A 9950-nucleotide genomic window follows, 5' to 3' on the forward strand; every position below is an offset into this window, starting at 1 on the left:
CCTAAATTGTTAAGGGACTTTCGTAAGTTGCAACTTGCTCACCAAAAAGAATGGTTTACATTTGATAGAATTAGGCTAGAAGCAATTTTTTGGAGTTAAAAAGAACTAACCAGATAGGAATTTCTATGCATGCTTGTATTAATTAACATATTTTCTTTCATTGACTTCAAATGAAGTGAAGCAATCCACTTTATATATTAGAGCATATGAAAGGACTTGGGTTGCAATAGTTAGGTGGGGCAAATATCTATGGATAATTGATGGATGTGTTGGACGGTCATTTTAATATGGGGGAAAAGTTCTAAAAGGAATGATCAAATACTTAGATTTTATAGAGGTGAAATTTCAATTTTTTTTCAATTGGAAAGAAAAACTATGAATTTTTGATATAATGAACCTAATACAGAACTTAAAAAATATACTAAATTAAGATCAATTATTGTGTGATCTAATCCTCAATTCTGAGAACTAAATTGCCAATTGCCCCTATATTGTTCCTCTAGAATCATTTGCCACATTGACGTTGACAATTAGTAATATGTATATGTTTGTACCAAAATCTGCATTGGAAGCTCAAATTGGTTTCACTTTAAGATTGGCATGCCACTCATTTTCTAATAAACACAAAAAGAAATCTCTACGATATCAGGGAAAACTTCTTTGAATTAAAAAAAAAAGTTGCACAAATAGGGGAATTGGGGGGGGGCTTTTTCTTCTTTTAGGAAGATGCGGCTGCAAAAAAAAAAATATTTTTTTAAGCTACAGGACTGCTGCACATGCCACTTGCAGTGGCCAAAATTACACTTCCAGTCCTCCAGGGATTGGAATTAAAATAGGCACACAAGTTTCTTTTTCATGTGCGATGGCCCATAAAAAAGAAGATTTTTTGTTTTTGAAATGTTAAGGAAATGTAAGCACTCTGGTGAAATTGTATTATAATTATTTGAGCCTCTTTACTACAGTTCATGACTGAAGCCACTGAGTTGCATATTCAATTTTTTCAGCAAGAATGTGACCTGGAATCAAGAGCATTATTGACTTATGTAGATGTAATTTTATCTTTTTATACATACTTTTGGTTCTCATGTAGGGCTGTAAACGAGTCAAGTCGAGTCGAGATTTGGTCTAATCGAGTCGAGTTTTGACATAATTTCATTGAACTCGAACTCGAGTTCGAGCTCGACGAGCTGACAATTTCAAGCTCGAGCCCGAAAAAAATAAAAAATAATTATTTTATTTTTTAAAAACTAAATGAAATAATAATTTTTTCTTAATAAATAATAAATATTAAGGATATATATTTAATTTTACTATTAAAATTAAAAAATAAAAAATATATATACTTAAAAAAATAAATATATATATATATACTTAAAATAAAAAATATAAAAAATATAAAAAAACCTTAAATATAATGCAAGTTTCAATGGACAAAAAATAATAGAAAAGCTAACCAAATAAATCACCAACATTTACATGCAAAGTTAGATTCATTATCTCTATTGAATTGATAAACGAAAGAAAATGATAATAATAATGTTGCGACATGTCATTCCTAAATTGTAACACTATTCTAACATATTTGATTGAAAAGGCAATGTTCCAAATTACTTTATTCTCTTCCAATTAAAAGAGTTATTAGTTCTAGAAACATGCTATAAAAATACTCGTTTTCCTAGTTCATGCTTTTCTTTTGGCTTTTCTTTTCTTTTTTGGGGGTAATAAGTGAGACTATGGAAACTTTTTTTTTCCGGTCTTGGCTATTTCTTTTTATCTAGTTACAATAGAGTTTTTCTTTTCATTCATTCCCCCAGTGGTAGGACAATGCGCTACAAGTGGAGGATCCTTGGTTTTTTTTTTTTTTCTCTTTGTTAAATTAAAAAGCTTTGAGCAAGGCTTTCACCAGGTCTATCCATGTGTCAAATGCTTGGATTGCTACAGTAAATCAAGTTGTCTTTTTTATTGTACTAGTTTTTTCAGCCTCACGCGATGCGTGAGGATGCCCTGGGTCTATGTTGAACAAGTTAAAATGAAGACAAGTGAATTAATATAAAATAGTTATATATTAAATACATGATGGGTGCGAGTAACTATGGGGAATTTAACTTTAGGTAAATTGGTTATTATCGTTATTCGTTTACTCAATTTATTTATGAAGTTGAAGAGATTTTTGTACCTACTGGACTTGGACTACTAATTGACTTAATATGAGATATCGATACGATATATTAGTATTTCATATCTGCGATAAATTATCAACGATCTAACAGTCGTCATGTGTGTGGGTGTGTATTTTTTCCTAATTGCACTGATAAATAAGACCTTGAAATTAGGTTATCTAACATTCTTAATGTAGCATTAATCAGTAAGTAATGACTAAAATTAGGTGGAATTATAAGGCATGGTTATCTAACTTTTTAATGTAGCATTAATCACTAAATAATGCCTAACATTATAAAATGGGTTTATCATTTTCTATTGTTTGCTATACTTGAATGAGCTTTCAAACATATTTAAAAATATTTTTAGACCAATGTAAAATTAAATTAAATTTTTTTGTATATTCAATGGCTTTTTTCTTTTACATTAATAGGTCTGGATGCATGACATATAATTTTTATTCAACTCTATCCCACCATGAGCTCGGTTTATATATACTATCATTTCTCCTAATCAAGATTTCATATTGGAACCTTTTTTGTTTGTTGCAATTCAGATGATTGTTTAATTGATAGATTAAAAGTATTTAAGAATGAAGGGAGCAACAATGGTTTCTTTAGACAAGACATCATCTATTGAAAATGAGTCTTGGACTCTCAATATTGAACGACTTCAACTTGCAGGGGTAAATATACATATTTTCTTATTTTTCTTTCTTTCTTCCCCTTTTTTGGTTGTCTATTCTTTGTTTATTTTTGTAGATTTTGATGATTTTGGATTTGATAATTTGTATAGGAGGCAGCACTTTATGTGGTGAGTACGACAAGCATGGAAGAATCTCTTTGAATTTTCACTAAGATAATGGCTTAGATATATACAATATCCAACGATTTCTTGAGTTAAAAATTTTTCATTTCTATTTTCTAGGTTCTTTGGATCTATAATTCTTACTCATTTGATGATTCTTTCGGTAACTTGGTTGATGATTTTTTTTTTGTTGTAATCTGTATCATAAGCTGCAAAATTATAGGTTATTTTGTATTCTTAAATCATGTGCTAAAATAAGTGAGTTTCTCTGTTTCTTTTTCTTTTTTAATAAAAGTGGTATTCAAAACCAAGAGATAGTTGGAATCTTTAAATGGTGAATTCCAAATCGACTTGTGTTTAAGGATAGATTGAAATAAAATGCTAAGAAATAAAGGATGGATCTATTTTAGAAATGTGGTGACAAACTCGTGTTTAAAATTAGAAAATATGTATTTCTAGAATCATTTTTTCATACTTGAAAGAAAAAATTGGGACTATTGTAAAAGTTTAAAAATTATAATCCATTTCTTAAATTGCATAATTTTTTTATGAAGAAAGTTTGTCCTTTTGCAAAAAAAAAAAAAAATGTTTACACGGGAATCCCTCTATACTTGCTGAAAACCAAGAACAGAACCAAGAACTGAACGAGAGGAATTGCTGACCGCCAAAATGTTCCCATCCAAGAGCCCCACGCCGACATCTATCTGTGTTGTCCACAAAAGAGAATAATAAGTCAACAAAAATTAGGGAAAAAAAAACAAAATTACAAAACAACCAAGCAAATATAACATACATGTTGAATGAAGGGAAAAATAAATGGCATGATTGGAAAATATGGCAAACACCTAAGGCTAAACTAATACTCATAAATAGCTAAAGTGGCCTACCTCTCCGGATCACAAGGGGCAACAATGACTCAAACAAAAGAGGTACAAAGAACAAATAAATTACAAAGGAATCACAATACTATAGCATGCATCTTCCGGTGTCCTGAGTAAGAGAGAAACAGCAAATGGCATTACCGAAATATGAAGCACCACTAAGGCTAATGCTAATCACATGAAGAGGAAATTGCTGACCAAGAGAGCCACGCGGACAGATGTGAATTTCCAGCAAAGCCATTGTCATCCAATGCCGAAAGACCAAAACACCCCTCAAAGGCACAACAATTACAGTATAACCGGCCTCTTTTCACTGTAGCAATCCGAACTCCCACCTTTAGTATAGTAACTAGGAGGGGAACACCGCGCGGTGTAATTTTCAAGTTTGCCCAAAAATATTCAATTATTCAAATTGGGATATTCAATATAAAGAGTTACATGAAGGTGCACACAAATCTTTGTGATTATTTTTTGTAATTTTATTAAGCAATGAAGAGAGACACAATTTCAGTCTGGTTGCTAAATGACAGTCACTTTTGTTATGCTGACTAATTGGACAACAATGGCAATGTCATTAGTTTGAAAATAATATATCACTGTGTAATGCTGCCTTATATTTTTTATGTACAGCAAAATCTGTGACTTTCTAGCTCAAAAAAAAAAAATGAGAGCGGCGTAGTATTGCAGCAAGGCTTGGTCTTATTTTTAGACTCTGATACAACCAATCCACTATTTTCGCAATTGCATCAAATTAACCCAAAGACCGCAAAAAAAAATCCATTACTTTGTAGTACAATAACCAAAATGGCTTCATTAGCTTGTAACTTCAAGAAATCTAAGAAAAGGAAAAGAAATTGTGTTTACATATCAACCATAGTGAGATAAACTGCATTTGACTAAAAACGGAGGAGGATTACTAATGCAGGTGTATCTTCTCAATACATCAATAGCATAGGGGTTGGTCAACTATTTAACACAAAAAAGAAAAAGAAAAAGGAAGTTTCACAGGCCTCGATGCAATTCAGCCCTTGATCATTTGATGCATGTCAACAGCTAGAATCCTGTAAAAGGAAAGACAAGTACATGAGACAATGTAAAAGGCTACATTTCTGAAACTTGCGACCAGTAGACTGCATTCCAGAGGTTCTCATTACATGTCAAAGCTGCTCCAGCTCAAAAAGAAATATAAGAAAAAGGAAAAACAGAAATGCAGTGTAGTATTGCATCAAGCTTTTTCCTTGTTATTAGGATCATACACTTCAAAATAACCCAAAGACCAAAAACACATTACTTTGTAGTACAATAACTGATAAGGTTTTCATTAGCCCGTAACTTCAACAAAATCCAATAAAAAGAAACTGTGCTTACATATCAACTTCAGTGGGATAAATTGCATTTGACCAAAAAAGGAGGAGGATTATTAATATAGGCCATAATTCTATCCTCTCGATACATCGGTAGCAAAAGGGATGGTCAAACTCTTGGCACAAAATAACTCATCCAGTTACACAAGATTTTAAACCAAACAAAAATATTATGATAACACCAGCCACGTGAGATATAATGCATCAAGAGTTGATATACATATACAGCAGGTAATGCAAAGATCAAATAGCTACAGTTAGTGCAAAATCTAGTATCCAGGGTCATATGCTTCAAGGTTCTGATCTTGATAAAGCTTCAAGGGTGGCCGATTCTGCTTCCCACATAAATAAACACGTAGTTTTGTTAATCAAATGGCAGAAGCATTCTTGAGTGGTACTGCAAAAATCCACTTCATACAGTTAAATATTAGTAACAATTACCATATTCTCCAAAAATATATCATAGATTTTTTTCTTTTATCATTGTCACTTCCATTTTAATCTAACTTTTTTCACTTATAGGAACATCAACATTAGCGCCTATCTATGCAATTACCTATATGCCAGACAAGTTTTTTCCATATAATTATCCTTGAAGGCAAAAGTATGGGGCAAAGGATTTTGTACAATTCATAGGTCGGAGCATACTGCACCAGTGTAGCCAAAGAATAAACGAACAATCTTCAATTACAATATAAAACATGCAATAACTACAAATGAACAATTTTCCATTACATTATTATATACACAATACAGACACTGTTGTAAAAAAAAAAAAATCCGTTCATAGAGATGGTTATATTAAAACGAAAGGTGAAAGAAAAAAGGTTAGAATCAGCACCTTAAAAGTAGTAGAAGGCCATTATTTGCTTTATTATATGCCGATAATTTTAATACCTAATTCCATCATGAAGAGCCCGGTATCCATCTAATTTAATGCCAAATAAGGACACAAAGAAATGGTTCGCAAGTTGAATAGCAGAAAAGATAATTAACAGAGGTTCGCAAGTTAAATAGCAGAAAAGATAATTAACAGAAACTTAGTCATTTTCTCATAATCAACAGAAACATAATCAACAGAGACATCTACTAATTATTAGTATACAAGCACATCTATTTGACTAAGATATTTTTCTAAATAAAGTGTAAACAGCTTACCTGTCTAAAGCTGAACTATGCTAAAAGGTCAAAGCTTGGGCTTAGACTGATTGGTACTAAATGAAGCATTACCCCTATAAAATTCAACCCAAAAAGTTAACAACAATAAATAGAAGCAAAAATAAATTGTTCATATGCAAAATGGAAACAAATAGAAAAAAAAAGAAAGCCATAAAATGTTACACAAAAATAATCACCGAGTTTTTAGCCAAAGACATTGTGCTAAATTTGAACAACCCATGAATCCAAAACTATATGGTCAAAGAAGGAAAAGAGATCTAGGGATAATTTTCTTCTAAGTAATAGGTTTTTGGTAAACATACACCTTTCATAACAACATTTGTGGCCAAAGTGTTCATCTACCAACCAATCTAACAAATTTTGCCACTTTAACCCCCTTTCCCACAATTAGTTGAAACTTATTCAAAACTATAATTAAAAACTTCAAACTAAAGTCATCAAAAGATGAAATAAGTTCAATTCCATTGGAAATTGACAATGGCAGAGACATGAAAAAGAAACCAAGAAAATTGACAATTTAAGTTTTTTTGAAAATCCCAAGCAACAACTAAACAAGAGCTGGGAAATTTGAACATAGAACATCAGCTGCTCTAACTGCTAAATGTAAGACATTTCAACTGTTGAGAAACAATAACTGCTATCAATAGAGATAGATAGAACCCCGCTAAATTTCAAGGCAGTAAAGATAGGCAGTATGGCAAATACACAAGTATCAGAATCATAACTGGAGAATGCCCTCAAACTGAATTAACTCTTGCAATGCCCCTCCCAATTTCATCATATTCTGCACCAACCAATTTAACAAACACCATTCATTTTTTATTTAACTCTAAAAGTGTATTTACTTTTTAAATCCCTATATGCACACACAAAAGTCTATTTCTACTTTTTCTGCTTAAAAGGAAACATTTAGACAAAAAATTCCGAAACATAGGAGACAAAAAAATTGGGAGAATGAAGGAAAAAAAGTGTAAAAGTAAGTGCATTCCAGTCCAGTGAAAGCAAAAAAAAAAATTTTCATAAATGGTTTATGGTCAATTGTATCGCCATTCCCGATGTGATTTCTAACATCAAAACTTCAACTTTCTCACCTATTCACTTGTGATATCTGGAGTGATAAGTCTTGCTTCAGAAAACTTCCTGTATTAGCCAAAAAATACACTACTTCATTTTTCAAACCAAACAAAAGAAGTGAAATAATTTTTCTACATGCATATGATTGATTGTTGAAAGCATATTTCCAAAGGCATTCCCTATTAATCCTTCGGCAAAATGCTATGAAATATATGATATTTCAATCCAAAAAAGTACAATTATAATGTTCTTGATTATTTAGAAAAGGGTATGAAAAAAATCAAACTTTTTTGACTTGCTAAACCATCCAGAACATTATCATCCCCCTGTTACTAATCGAAAGATTAACAAATCTTAGCAGGGAAAATGTCTTTCTTTTTTAAATAAAGGAAACTGTAAAACTTTAGGGAAATATTGGAGCTTACCAATTAAGATGATTTCTGCGTCTCATGCGTTTAGTAGCTTCATATCCAGACCAATTCTAACAAGGGAAAAAAAATCAGTTAGAATCATATAATTGAAAAAAGGAAAGAGAAGAAAGGGAAAAGGGGGGAGGGGGGAAACGGGAAGGAAAAATAGAGAAAAAAGGACCAAATAAAAAACAACAAAAAGGAACAAAGGAACAAAGGAATGAAAAGAAAAATGGAAGGGGAGATGAGAGGAGCTCTGGTGAGCATTTGTTTTTAGTTTGTTTCCGGCTTCGCCAAGATTGGGTTTGTTTACCGGATCGAAAAAAAAAACTTGGTAGGAGAATCTTATGAATCAAACAGATCATATACAAAATAGAGGCACAGACGGAAGACTTAAGTCGTCTTCGGCAAGAATCAGAGAACAGAGCGACCAAAGAAGGAGAGATTGAGTGACTCTGATCCAGCTAGGGAGATTGTCTTCTTCGCGGTGAATCGTCCGCTTTGGAAGCCCTTGGCGGTGAATAAGCTGCTGATTTGTCATTGGCTTTTGGGAATGGGGATTCAAGATGAGAGTTGCATGAGTTGCTTCAAGCTCTGCCATTGCCATATGCGGCTCCTCAACTTCCTTCTTGGTTGGGGGCGGCGGAGATCAATGACGGGAAAGAAAACAAGGGAAGCCCTAAAACAAAATTTTGGCACGTGAGAAACGCATGAATGACGACTATCCTCCAACCAATAAAACACAGCCACGTCAGCACAAAACCACCGTTCTTAACAGATCCATTCGCGCTTTTACTATATAGGTTGAAGATAGGAGGAAAAAAAAGTTGATTTTACACAAAAGAAAAAAAATGAAAGGGATAATTTCAGAAACCTTCCTTGAGGTTTATGATAATTTCACTTAGCTCTCTTGAAATTTTAAAAATTATGCATACCTCCCTTATTATTAAAATGACAATACTGCCCTTAAACATTTTAATGAAATTCTTTTGTTTGGTATGCATATACTACGAATGAGTTTTAAAGTTATTTTTTCGTACTTTTTCCTTCTTATTCCTCTTTTTATTTTTTGCCAACAAAACTATAGAACTACCACCATTACCTCTAGCTTCTATCGTAACCAAATATCGAGTTAGTGACTTTTTTGACGAGTAAACTTTGTGCTGTGATCCAATATTTGCGCTGATCTTTGATTTCTACTTTTTTGGGCATCAAAATCAACAATAAATTAAAAGGAAAATGCCCAAAACCACTGCTAAACTATGGTAATTCCACTACTCGGAATATTCACAAACTCTAGAAGAATTATTTCAATACTTTCTACTCTATCTTATAAATCTAAATCTATAGTAAAATACCACCAAAAGTATTCTATCATAGTGATAAAATTATTATTATTATAGTTGTTTCTCAAATAATAGATATAGACATGAAAAATTTGGCACCGTTTCTTATAATTGCACTAAATAATCTTATAATTGTCTATGAAAGTAAATTAAAACTCATCACACGATGGCATTTTAGGGTATTCATTTAAAAATTTGACCAAGTCAATATTATTTTAAGGTTTCATTACTAAAACTAACAAATCAAGAGTCGTAGGTGTGATTTTACAAATTTCAGGAGAGCTAAGTGAAATTGTCATAAACTTTAGAGCAGGGTTTTTGAAATTATCTCAAAATGAAACCACCTAAACTTTTGGAAACCTTGAAAGAAGTGAAGTAACTATTAGTGCACTGGTATTACATTTTTGTTGATAATTTCGAGAATATACAGATAGTGAACTCCAAACTTTGTGACAAGTATTATAAGAACTTCATCTTCATCTGCCGTGAATTACCATACCACCTGGTATAGAGAAAATAAGGGCTCTTGGCGATATCAAAATGGCACTCAACCTTTTCACTCTGGAGATTTGCCTTTCGTGGGATAAAAGCAGGAGAAGCAAGCCACTCTTTTTCCTGCATCACATTCAAGAAAGAAATCGATATTAGTGACTTAGTATTGATATGGTGTTAATAAATATTTGCTACGGATAACAAAAATAGTATGTGTCATATAGTCTTTGTGACGAA

General features: G+C 32.2%; 1 long non-coding RNA gene across 2 annotated transcripts; it reads right to left on the reverse strand.

Moving 5' to 3' along the window:
- Positions 1-4599: 4599 nt before the first annotated feature.
- LOC113714384 (uncharacterized) lies at positions 4600-8636 on the reverse strand. 2 transcript variants are annotated; one of them, XR_003453697.2, is made up of 4 exons: positions 7891-8615; positions 7483-7531; positions 6371-6444; positions 4600-4909 (listed from the first exon to the last, which is right to left on the reverse strand). It is a non-coding gene; the product is annotated as an uncharacterized lncRNA (long non-coding RNA). The 2 variants fall into 2 exon arrangements; XR_011822581.1 differs by having other exon boundaries at positions 4600-7531; positions 7891-8636.
- Between the last annotated feature and the right edge of the window lie 1314 nt (positions 8637-9950).

The sequence above is a fragment of the Coffea arabica genome, chromosome 10c (assembly GCF_036785885.1).
Source record: "Coffea arabica cultivar ET-39 chromosome 10c, Coffea Arabica ET-39 HiFi, whole genome shotgun sequence".
In the NCBI taxonomy this organism is placed as follows: domain Eukaryota; kingdom Viridiplantae; phylum Streptophyta; class Magnoliopsida; order Gentianales; family Rubiaceae; genus Coffea; species Coffea arabica.